General features: G+C 43.5%; 1 pseudogene; it reads left to right on the top strand.

Moving 5' to 3' along the window:
- Nucleotides 1–3331: 3331 nt before the first annotated feature.
- On the top strand, nucleotides 3332–3452 carry LOC134929765 (5S ribosomal RNA; annotated as a pseudogene).
- The last annotated feature ends 10030 nt before the right edge of the window (nucleotides 3453–13482 follow it).

Below are 13482 nucleotides of genomic sequence, written 5' to 3'. Positions count from 1 at the left end.
TAATATCATTATGTGGACCAGATATATAGATGATATCTTCATGATATGGGAAGGGGACCTACAATTATTACATCAGTTCATAGAGTGTCTCAATAACAACAATCTCAATCTCCGTCTAACTCACAATATCAGTCAGACGGAATTACCATTTCTGGATCTAATGATCTATAAGGACCCAGAGGGAATGATAGCTACAAGCCTGTATCGTAAAACAACAGCGACAAATACCCTGCTGCATCAGACGAGTTCACACTTCCATCCCACCATAGAAAACATACCGAAAGGAGAATTTCTGCGTCTTCGCAGGAATTGCTCAGATGAGCATAATTTCAAAAAACAAAGTACAGAACTGGCCCAACGACTACGCGAAAGAGGATACAGTAATACCTCAATAAAAAAAGCATCACGTAATGCACAAATTACCTCGAGGGATAACATCATCTTTAAGAAGAAAGAGACAGCACACAATACAAATATCATTAGATTTGTGGGCAACTACTGCCAAGAATGGAAGGAGGTAAGTGCAGCAATACAAAAACATTGGCATGTATTACATGCTGACTCAGATTTATCGGAAAAACTTGGCTCACGTGTCTCCATGAGCTGGCGGAGGTCTAGAAACCTGAAAGACCAATTGGTACAAAGCCATTTTCAAAGAACACTCACCAAGAAAAGCATTACAACAGGAACATACCCCTGTGGTAAATGCAAAGCTTGCAGACACATTGAAACGGTGAAGGAAGTAAAGGACAAATATGGGACAGAATTTAAAATCAATGATTATATGAATTGTCTAACTGAAGGTGTCATTTACTGCATCAAATGCAGCTGTGACAAAAAATATGTGGGCATTACCACTCGCCCACTGAAACAACGTGTCCTAGAACACATTGGGACTATACGTAATGCTATCTCTGACAAAACAAAGATGAAACCACTCACTACAGTAGCTCGCCACTTTTACCAACACCATGATAATAGATGGGAAGAACTTAGGGTCTTCGGACTTGAAAAAATCAAACTTGGAATCCGTGGGGGCAGTTTGACAGACACTCTACTGAGGAAAGAATGTGAGTGGATTTTTAAACTAGGTACTATCCACCCTTTTGGCATGAATGAAAACATCAATTATGGGGTCTTTTTAAATTGAAATAGCAATCCCATTGTCTAGACACTTTTCATAAAATTGTTTTCCTTTATCTCCCTCCCCCCCTCCCCCCTTTCTCCCTCCCCCCCCCCCCCAAGTCTTCTTTCAATTATTTTAAAATCAATTACTCTCGTCACACTCAATTGGTATCACTACACTAATCTGCGGCCTTTGTAGTGCACTAAATGATTATTTATGACTATACAGTTTTAATATCATTATATTTTTTACTTTTTCCCCCCCTTTTTCCGTCACATATAATTTTAACCCCCCTCTTTTTTCGTCACATAATTTAGCACCATGGGCTCACATTGATATTGCTTCACTTAATTCCATGTACATGCACATGCATAAGAAATAGTGGATATGCATGTACATGGTCCCCATTTTAGATTAACATTTTATCACAATGCCCTCTTAACATCGTAGCACAATTTTTTCAAACCAACTCTACTTACATTTTATTTCTTATTTTTATTTATTATTATTAGTATTATTATTTTTATTAATTTTATAATTTTATTTTATCTATATTTATATTTATATTTATATAATATCAATTTATACACTATTATAAACTTATGTATTGCACATCATCATATAATACACTTTAGTTTATTAATAACAGTCACTACCACATACCAATAATAATTGGTTTTTAAACATCTATATATGTGTATGTGTATTATATATATACACATATAATAAATTAATTAATTTTCCCTATAAATTTTCCTCTCCGATAAAAATAAGAAATAAAAATAAAAATGAAAACAAAAATATCATTTCTTCACAATTAATAAATTATATAGCAACGGTTAGAAATACACCTAGTTCTGCACATAGAATCTGCACTTTTTACCCAAATAATTATTTTAATAATTTATTAAATTGTTTATCTACACTCATACAATTGTATATTTATACCTACATCCTTACATCCTAATTTATTTGGTTTTAATTTATACTATTCCCTGATTTCCAATCTCAGCATCACTCTGAACTAGTCTTATCAGCTCTTTTTACAAGTAATTCTTATGATCGTCCGTCAATAAACACTGATTGGTCCTCTCTACTGTCAATCATGACATATCATCCAATGGGAACTAACTGACCGATAAACAATGTGATAGGTCAGAATACGCATCAATCCCCTGCTGAGAACCAATCAGGAAACAGGACTACTGCTATAAGAACAATCAAGGGTCAGAATCCACTAACGCCCTGTGACCAAGCTATCTTGCGAAACGTACGTCAGGAAGAAGGAAGAGAGGCAACGACCTCACGGTCACGTGGTGCGCACACGTGACCGCAACTAGCCGATCACGGTAAAGTTCGTCGCTACGGGAACCAGCCTAACAGGAAGAACAGTGCGGCCGGAGCACAGCAGCAGGCAATACGCGGGCAGACGCGGCCAGCACCTTCCATCAGGATCTCCCCTAACATTTCTCCTATACAAGTAGGATAATACACAATGAATGTACACCTGGATTAGGTAATATCTTGACACATGCACTTTTTCCTCTCTGTGCACGATAAATCCATATCCACGTGGCACAGAGATCACTTTATCATATGCATGAGTGACAGATAAAACATTATCAGTAAGTAAACAAGTGCTTATTTGCTACCAAAACAACGGATGCTGAGGCATCTACTATCTTTGGGAGCCTATCAAACACCTAAATGTTTTTTCTCTGTGTGTAATGCAGAAATCCATGCTTTTTTGAAAACACCTAATTGATGATATATGTGGTACATTTTCTGTCGTGTTGTTTCCCCGCTGCCTGAAGGTGATTCATGGTGGGGCATTAGAGCTGGAGATGTCACTGTTTATGATATATCTTACTGCATAATCCACAGTGTATGTTTGATACATCTATTTTGAAATTTTGGAGACCAAATTTGGAGGCCTCCCTCTCTGCATAATTTAGAATTAGTCTCACTTGACATTCTTAAACATCTGTGCAGAATAGATGCTTCTTCTACTTGTACTGCGACTACTTTAACCGTGAATATTTATATGGGTATCTGAATTTTGTGTTATAATTTTTTGTTATATCTATAAAAAAAACTCCTGATTCTTTTTCATCAGCTGCATAGACACCTGTGGTCTACACAATATCGCAAATTGGCTCCTATCTGTGCCCAATTAGGACACAGTGTGACAAGGGTAAGCATAAGGTCTGCGGTCATACCCCACTGGAGATGCCCAATCTCATCTGATCTTGGAAGCCAAGCAGTGGAGGGCCGGTTTAAGTACTTGGATGGGAGACCACCAAGGAACACCCTGGTACTGCAAATATTTGCTACCCTTTCTGTCACTAAAATAGAGCACTGACTCACTTATCGGTCATGACCTATGATTCAACTACCTGCTAGGATTCAATTCCCAGTTGGGATATACAGCAGTTTTCAAATGATGGTCATATATATATACATCGAATAAGCAATTTTTTTGACCACAGGCTGTCCTATAGTTGGTGTGTCTGTTTCACAAATTTACAGAGTTACCCATCTCGGCCTATATTAGGTATTTGTACCTTGTAAGCTACAAACAATTTCTTTATATTTTCGCAATGTCACCATTTAAACAAATATCGGCGCTCATTTGAACTCCTCAGTAATTAATTTTTTAACGAGAATTATTAAAGTATTGTATTTTAGTTAGTTATTGTGACAGTCAGTCATACAATATTATCTGTATATGAGTGCTTCCCAAAAAGAGTCTTCTTTCTTCTCTTTTTTTCCATGTTTACAATGCTTCAGAGTTTGGAAGTAAAGTGGCAGTGAGGATCATTCTATAAAATAAGGGAATGTCGCTCCAAATTTAAAGGTGTGCCAAGCCCAGGGTCTGTGTTATTGGACACATATTTTCTCAAATCTGTATGTGCAGTTACAACAGTTATTCTGAGTAGTCTTAGGCTTACTTAATTGACGAATGCTGACAACATCTTATCGATGTAGCTCTAATGCTGCCTTTTTGCATACAGCAATCAGATCTCAGATCCTGGCAGGAGGCATCTTTTTCCTACAGAAGCATTATGCTGCATTAACTTATTTTAGCACTGCTGCTGCATCCAAACACGCAGCAGCAATGCTCACCGCATTCATCTCAGAATCAGGCCTAAGTACATACATTGTGGTGGAGTTATGGGTGTGGTGAGCCACTGATGTAGTATTGGGCTGGAGGGATCTGCTAACACAGTGGAGAAAAAGGGTTGTGTCCACACTAGGGGGCTGTCCTAACAGCACAGCCCAGGCCAGGTGGCCAGTGGTCATACTGTAGTTGCGAGCAGCAGGTAGGATTGTAAGACTTATTGAGAAGCTATGTACAGACTAGCTGCCCTGAATAGATAGGGCCATTGAAGTGAGGTAATTCCCTGGGAAGGGGCTAGGCTTTTTTTTTTTCTATTACTAAGTGCTGGTGATATTAAAAGAACCATTATTTCTGTTTTAACCTAGGGTCTAATTCACAGTTGATCGCAGTAGCAAATTTGTTAGCAGTTGGACAAAACCATGTACACTGCAGGGGGGGGGGGGGGGGCAGATATAACATGTGCAGAGAGAGTTAGATTTGGGTGGGGTGTGTTCAAACTGAAATCTAAATTGCAGTGTAAAAATAAAGCAGCCAGTGTTTTTTTACCATGCACAGAAACAACATAAACCACCCAAATCTAACTCTCTCTGCACATATTATATCTGCCACACTTGCAGTGCACATTGGGGGTCATTCCGACCTGATTGCACGCTGCCGTTTTTCACAGTGGTGCTGGCAAACAGCAAAGGCAATGATAAGAGGAAAGATTCTATCCTTCATGTCCAGTGGTGCAAGTAGAAAAAAATGTCTTATAGGTACTGTGTGCGCGCACCTTCGGCGCACGTGGCAAAAAAGAATGTGGGGCGTGGCCAATGAAAATGGGGAGGCAATACACATATGGGGAGAGGGGCAGATACACATATGACCCCAATAGTGCCAGATACATGTTGCCCCACAGTGCCAGATATACATTGCCCCACAGTGCCAGATATACATTGCCCCACAGTGCCAGATACACGTTGCCTCACTGTGCCAGATACACAAATGCCCCCAGAGTGCCAGATATACATTGCCTCACAGTGCCAGATACACAAATGCCCCCACTGTGTCAGATATACATTGACCCCCAGTGCCAGATACAGAAATGCCCCCACAGTGCTAGATATGCCCTCAGTGCCAGATACAGAAATGCCCCCAGTGCCAGATACACATGTCCCCCCAGTGCCAGATATACCCCCAGTGCCAGATACAGTAATGCCCCCACAGTGCCAGATATGCTCCCAGTGCCAGATATGCCCCCGGGCCCCAGTGCCAGATACACATGTACCCTCAGTGCCAGATATGCCCCCAGTGCCAGATACACATGTCCCCCCAGTGCCAGATATGCTCCCAGTGCAAGATACACATGTCCCCCCAGTGCCAGATATACATGTCCCCCCAGTGCCAGATATGCCCCCAGTGCCAGATACACATGTCCCCCCAGTGCCAGATTGCCAGATATGCCCCCAGTGCCAGATACGCCCCCAGTGCCAGATACATATGTCCCCCCAGTGCCAGATATGCCCCCAGTGCAAGATATGCCCCCATTGCCAGGTACACGTCCCCCCCTTCCCCTGCTGCTCACCGCTGCTGCTGTCCTGTGTGTGAGGGGAGGAGAGCGCAGCCTGCGCCTCTCCTACTCCTCAGTCTCCGGCGGCGGTGAGGGTGTCTACCTTCAATTCAGTGCCGATCCGTGAGCCAATCAAAGCTCGCAGTCCGGCAGCCAATCAGGAGCCTTGGCTGTCGGTCCGTGAGCTCTGATTGTTTCACGGGCCGGCACTGAATTGAAGGGAGACACTGAGGGGCAGGAGAGATGCACGCTGCGCTCTCCTCTCCTCAAGCAGCAGCAGCGGTGAGCAGCAGCAGCAGAGGGAGGGAGGGGCGGCCCGTCGGCGGTGGGTACAGCGTACCCACTGCTAAATTCTTATGGGTACACCGTACCCACCCGTACTGGCCCACTTGCACTGCTCTACCATGTCCCATCATAATAGACACCATTCCAAAATTTTACTATCTGCTCAGGCCGACTTAACTCTGCTTAACATCTATCCCTTATAGAACTAAATCTAAGGAATGCAAACTAGCTTTGACACCTTAATGCAGCAAATTAGTGATAAAATTATTAATGGCAATAAATACCAGTTTCATATGCATGGCAACAAAAATCTAATCTCTTTCGGGGGGATAGAACTAGTTCGGCAATTTTAGTTTTAAAGGACACATCTCATACTTCAGGTGCCACAATTAATAGATGTTCTGCACTCCTACTCAAAACTATGGGGGTAATTCCAAGTTGATCGCAGCAGGAAATTTTTTAGCAGTTGGTCAAAACCATGTGCACTGCAGGGGAGGCAGATATAACATGTGCAGAGAGAGTTAGATTTGGGTGGGTTATTTTGTTTCTGTGCAGGCAGGGTAAATACTGGCTGCTTTATTTTTACACTGCAATTTAGATTGCAGATTGAACTCACCACACCCAAATCTAACTCTCTCTGCACATGTTTTATCTGCCTCCCCTGCATTGCACATGGTTTTGACCAACTGCTAAAAAAATTCCTGCTGCGATCAACTTGGAATTACCCCCTATATTCACAGAAACCTATTGTGTTGAATAACAATTAAAGTTTTTGGAAAACGTTAACCCTTCCATGATTAGCAGCTGAGCAAATTTCCTCTCTGTCTCCATTATTGAACTCGAAGGTCTCTCTGTGATTCAAGGGCTTAAATCTGAAAAATCAACAGGCCCTGATGTCTACTCGGGTGAATTCTACAAATGCCTAAAAACCGCTTTTTATAACTCCCTTCTTTCAGGACCTGTGTTACATGCTTATCTTAATGAAGCTATAATTAAAGTTCTCCCTAAACATGGTAGAGACCCAATTTCCCCCGGCTTCCTATCACCCCATATCTCTACTTAATGTCGATCACAAAATTTTCACAAATATTTGCGGACCAACTCAAGTTGGTGATTCCCACCCTGGTACATCCATATCAGACAGGATTTGTGTGGGGATGTAGTGCTGTGGTAATGTACGTAAAGTTCTAGCTCTTTTACAACACTTTGATGAATTCCATGAGGTTGACCTCCATCTATTAATCCCATTTTACGCATTAAAAGTATTTGATTTAGTGGTGTGGGATCACCTACATAAGTCACTCTGCAGGTTTAGATTCCCCTCCCAGTTTTTGTTGCTTATTCAAGCATTAATCACTTAAGTGGCATGCCCAAAAAATCTCTGGGGCCAGCACCACTGGAGAGACTGGCTATCCTGGAAGATTTACAGGGCATACCCTGCGCTGCTCCCCCTCCTCCCTTGTACTCAGTGTACAAGGGAGGAGGGGGAGAGAATTTAAGTGCTAGCACCTGTCAGTAAATATACACCCGCTTGGCAATAAGCATTTTGTTTGGAAATGAGCAGTTCCCTTGGCAATGAGCATTTCTCTTAACAATGAGCATGACACCAAGCGTACGAAACCCCTGACTTGGATCTGAAAATAAGACTAAACCTCATCATCCCACTGTCAGATCTTGTGGGTTTTGGATTCTATATATTGTCCTGGTAATTGGCGCTATCTTCACTATGTAATTGGAGAGTGCAGAGGAAGGACGTGTTTCTTCTGTGCTGTAGTTAGGGAAGGGGAGCAGGAGAGAGCAAAGGGGGCAGGAGAGAGTCGAAGGGGACAGGAGAGAGCAGAGAGGTTGTTTTACAGGAGAGTTAAGTTTGGTGCTTGTGCAGGTGTGCTGTCATTGTGTTAGGGCTCTGCATAGTAGTATACTGTGGCTGTGTATAGGACCAGGTTTTCTCTGTCTATAAGGGGCTGTGTACTACCGTACCTCTTTATATCCTCTGTGTGTGATCCAAAGCAAAAAATATTATATTTCTATTGGTGCGCCACTCTGACTACTAGTACTGCGGCTGCCAAACACTATTGCTATATATCCTATGTGTGTGATCCAGAGAAAAAATATATTTCTATTGATGTGTCACTCAGTGACAACTACTAATACTATCGTACACTACTGCTATGTATCTGTGTGTGATCCAGAGCAAAAAATATATTTCTATTGGTGCATCACTCAGTGACGACTACTAGTACTGCCATACACTACTACTATATATCTGTGTGTGATCCAAAGCAAAAATATATTTATATTGGTGTGTCACTCAGTGACAACTACTAGTACTGCTGTACACTACTGCAATATATCTGCAGCTTCTGTACACTACTGCTATATATGATATATCTTCTGTGTGTGATCCAGAGCAAAAAATATATTTCTGACTCATTTGTGTGACGCTGTTGCTGTACCGTTTGAAGAATATGTATGCTGTCCCTATTCAAATAATGGTTGCTGATTATTTCAGTGATAGCATCCACATAGGCATGTCAGACAGTCTGTTTTAATTAGAGATGATCGGGTTCGGTTTTACTCGGATTTACCCGAATCTCCTTATTGGCTATCGGACGTCACATGTTTTGGTTAACCAATAAGAGAAATCCAGAAAATAAGAAATGGTGATAATTCTAGCACAAAGAACCAAGTAAATCCGAACCCACTCATCTCTAGTTTTAATACTGGCAGGAAAAAGAGGCAATTTGGGGGCCCTTGCACAAACTGGCTTTGTTTTACTTAAGTTGCCCACCCTACACTGTGTACTCAGAAAGAGTTTTTAGCGCAACCGGGAACCTTGTCAGTGATCGGAGTAGGAGGTTACTTCCCCAAAATGTGGAGAAGATGATCAAAATTAATTACAAATTCCACAAGGAACACCTTTACCAGCAATTACTTTCAAAAAGTACAAAGGGCCTGTGATGGTGGATTCCAGCGGGGATGAATTTATAGTCTGTGAAGAAGTGGATGTACACACTGATGGGGGTGAGGAATCGGATGCTGATGATGACATCATGCCTACTTACAGTACTAAAGCCAGTTTGTGCACTGCCCATTGCCAGCTTGTTTTGTGGGGTCCAAATAAACTAATAATTTCAGCCACAAGTGACAGTCCCTGTCACTGAAATGATTGGTTTGTTAAACTGTGCATGTCTTGTTCAATATATACAACATAAGGGTCGGTGGGAGGACCCAAGGACAATTCCATTTTGCACCTCTTTGCATTATGTGTTCTTTGGAGCATTTTTTGGGCATACTTTAGAAAACTGCCATACTGCCTGCCACTGCAGTGCCCCTCCTAGATGTGCCATGTGTTTATGCCGCCTACTACTGTCGCTTAGCTTAGTCATCCAGCTACTTCAGTGCAACCTATTGGCCTAAAAATAATATTGTGATCTGTGAGGTGTTCAGAATAGACTAGAAATTAGTGGAAATTAATGTTATTGAGGTTAATACTGTGGGAGAAAAAACAACCCCAAATTCTGTTATTTTAGCTGTTTTGATGATTTTTTCTAAGTCAAAACCCACAAGGGTGGTTTTGGCAAAATCCAGATGGTTCCCCACCATTGATGATACACAAACACCATTTTTTTTATCAAGGTGCTGGAAGACAGAGAATTGCTCTGCCCCTGACACTCCCGCGAAGCTCTGCCCTGGGCTCTCAATGGCCCACAGCCCAATGCACTGTAAGGCATGGGTGACCATTGGTGAGTGAAACCAGTGATGGTTCCATTTCAGATTGTTTCACACAGTTGAGGTAACCCACCAATGGCCATCCCTAAAAAAGGCAGTTTGCCTACAACTTTTCTACATCAAAATGGAGAATTGCAAATCTAGGACTGGAGCCTATAGTCTGGAAATAAAGGAAATATGCTGCAAGGAGGGTTAAAGTTTTTTTTTTTTTAACTCTTCTTTGATATGATGGAGGAGAGCTATTTCCATAGTGCTATCTTGCAAAGTGATGTTCCAGAGAAAGTGTGAGAGCAAAGGAAAACAAACAATGTGTGGCAAGTGTATGGTATCAGGGTTACCAGGAGAGGGATGTGGTCAGGATGCCGGCAATCAAAATCTTTGTGCTGGAATCCCCACACACGCCCCCCTAATGCTGACATTGGCACTCCAACACTGAATGAAATGCAGACGACGGAATCCCAAATGCCGTCATCCTGATTGTAAGTATGTGGGGACTGTCACTACTATCTCTAGGGTGGGGTGAAGGGGGGGGGCTTGGGAAGGGGTTATAAGTTTAGCCACCCCGGGGAGGGTTAGGCTACAGGGCAGGGGGATAGGGTTAGGCAGCCCTTGGGAGGGTTAGGGTTAGACTGTGAGAGAGTGTAAGGTTTAGGCACCACTGGGGAGGGTTGGTCTGTGGGTAGGGAGGGTTAGGTTTAGGCTGCGGGAAGGGAGGGTTTCGGGTTAGGGGGTTTTGGGGGAGGGTAAGTATGCTTACCTAGCCCCTATCGGCATTGTCTCCATCAGGATGCCATGGTCGGTCTTCTGACCAAGAGCATCCCCACCACCAGGATATCATATCACACCTAGAGATTTATGTCAGCATGGAGGAATTTGTATTATTATGAGCAGAGATACTGTAAGTGACTTGAATAAAAAGAGAAATTGTTGCATGAGCAAATTACTGAAAAATATCCTCTTCCTATCATTCAATAAAAAAGTTGGAAATGAAAGCTCTAAAAGAAAGACCTCAAATTAGCAGTTATATCTAAGCTGCTTGAGAAGGCTAGACTATTAATAGAAACGGTGCTGAAAAAAAGGAGTGTGAAAAGTATTTGCTTCTTGCAGAGTATATATAAATAAATATATATATATATATATATATATATACACACACACATACATACACACACATACATACATACATACATACATACATACATACATATACACACACAAACATACGTAGTCAATATTGTTGAATTAGCAGCAAAAGTGTATTGTACTGCAGCAGGAAGTGGAAGAAGTAAATGAATGTGTAAAGGGATATCGTAGTGATGCAATGCAAACACAAGGAAAAGTGTTAAGCGGGAACACACGGAGAGATCCGTGCTTAAATTCCAAGCATTCTGACCAGATAGCTTAGAAACTAAGCACGGATCCCTGCGTGTGTAAGGTGCCGGCGACAGCGATGCGTGTGCATGCCAAATCTAGTGAAATCACTAATTCACCACTGGGTGAAATGAGCACCTCCCCCCATCCCCCCCCCCTCCCCCGCTCAGCACACATCGCGCTGAGTGCTGAGCAGGGAGAATTGTGTGCTGAGCGGTCTGTGCTAGATCACTCAGCATACATCTCTCCCCGTGTGTACATGGCTGTAGATTTAGCTCTGGGGTTGAAAGAAGACTCTTAATTGTGTCCACACAAACAACACTTGCAGGGTGTGAATTAGAGAAAAATTGTCTAACAGAGAAGCTTCTTGAATGGTCTGGGGGGAAAAGAGGAATAATTATATCAGGGACGTGCAGTCAGGGGAGGCATAGTCTGTGTCATAAGTATCTTCTTTATTTAATTGTAATAATTTGATGCATTTAAATGCATTTGGGAGGCACTGATAGCGGTGCCTCCCATAGATAATGGGAACGGGGGCAGAGCGGGGGGCGGGCCCAAGCACTGGGCTGTATAAGCCCATTCAAATAGATAGGGAAAGCGGCACTGAAAGAAGTGCCTCGCTGACAGGGACACCACCCCCATGTCAGCGAGGCACCTGTGATTGGGCAGCGGATCCAGTGCTGGATCCGCTGTCCAATCACCCATGCGATGCTGGAGGCGGAAGAGGCGGCGGGACCCGGCGGCTGTGACCGGCGTTGGAGTGTCGGGGCTGAAGCAGGAGTGAGGGGTGAGTTCGTTTTCTATTTGTTTTGTCTAAAATGTCCCCCGCAGTGCTCACCTTTCCACTGGGCCGCTCGCCTCCAGATCCCGTCCGTCTCTGCAGCCGTCCGCCTCCAGATCCCGTCTCTACAGCCTCCGCTCAGACTGCTTGTTGTTGCCAGGCGTCCCGTTACTAAGCAACGGGCCAGAGCGACAAGTGAGCGTCTCTCTCTCTCTCTCCCCCCCCCCCTCTGTAACTGCTTATTTTCATTCACTTTTACAGGTGCCCCTATTGGATGCTAGTGGACGTGACCGGCTTGGGAGATAGGTAAGTTTTCTGTCTCTCATTTTTACAGGTACCCCTATTGGATTCTACTGGACAAGTGGATGTGATTCTCGGCGTGGGATGTAGGTAAGTATGTGTGAGTGTGTAAGTGTGTTATAATAAAAATTTTACTTTCACGGTGTGTGTGTTGTGTTTTTATTTGGGTTTTTTTGTTGTTGTAGAACTACAAGTACCAGCGAGCCCGTTATTTCCCCGCATGCTGGTACTTGAGGTTCTCCAAATACCAGCAAGCGGGGGAGGCTTTCTGGGCCTTGTAGTTCCACAACAAAAAACAATATAAATTTTTTAACACTCATGACTATCAGCCTGGCACCCACCGCCCAGGGGTGCTGGGGACAGCCTCGGGCTTCACCCCTGGCCCTTGGGTGCCAGGAGGGGGGACCCCTTGATTTAAGGGGTCCCCACTCCTCCAGGGAACCCCGTCCAGGGGTGACTAGTTGGGGGGGTAATGCCACGGCCGCAGGGACCTACGTAAATGTGTCCCCCAGCTGTGGCATTATGTCCCTGGCTAGTGGAGCCCGGTGCTGGTTTTAAAAATACGGGGGACCCCTACATCTTTTGTCCCCCGTATTTTTGGAACCAGGACCGGACTAAGAGCCCGGTGCTGGTTGTCTAAATATGGGGAACCCCTGTCCAATTTTTCCCCAGTATTTAAACAACCAGGACCGGCTCAAAGAGCCCGAGACTGGTTATACTAAGGAGGAGGGACCTCACGCATTTTTTTTTTTATTTTTAACCCATTCAGACCCTTCTCCATTAAGTTAATGGAAGCCCTGGACAACAGAATTCGATTCATGTCCTCCTCCCACTCCCTTCCCAGTCCCAAACACTAATTTTTTTTTCTATAAAAATGTACAATATATAACAAGTATGATGAGCAGGCAGGCAGCGGGCATTGGCGGCATCGAAGTGAGATGCAAATTAGTGGCGGAGGGCTGGGTCAGTTTATGGTGGGTGAGTTTGTAAGCCGGTGGTGGTGGCAGCGGGCATCGACTCAGGGGCAGTAGCGGGCATTGGCTCGGCGGCGGTAGGGGTCATCGGTAGATTCGGCGGACATTATGGCTGTAGTGCCTCACCAGCCACTGACCTCACCGCACGCCACTGAATTATATATGCTATAGAATCACACTCTGTTGAAAAGAGATGGATGCAAAAGACATAGAGATAAAGGTAAATTTACTAAGCATCAGTTT

This window comes from Pseudophryne corroboree, chromosome 5 (genome assembly GCF_028390025.1).
Source record: "Pseudophryne corroboree isolate aPseCor3 chromosome 5, aPseCor3.hap2, whole genome shotgun sequence".
In the NCBI taxonomy this organism is placed as follows: domain Eukaryota; kingdom Metazoa; phylum Chordata; class Amphibia; order Anura; family Myobatrachidae; genus Pseudophryne; species Pseudophryne corroboree.
Note: the sequence above shows the minus strand (reverse complement) of the source record. Positions and strands in the feature narration are given on the sequence as shown.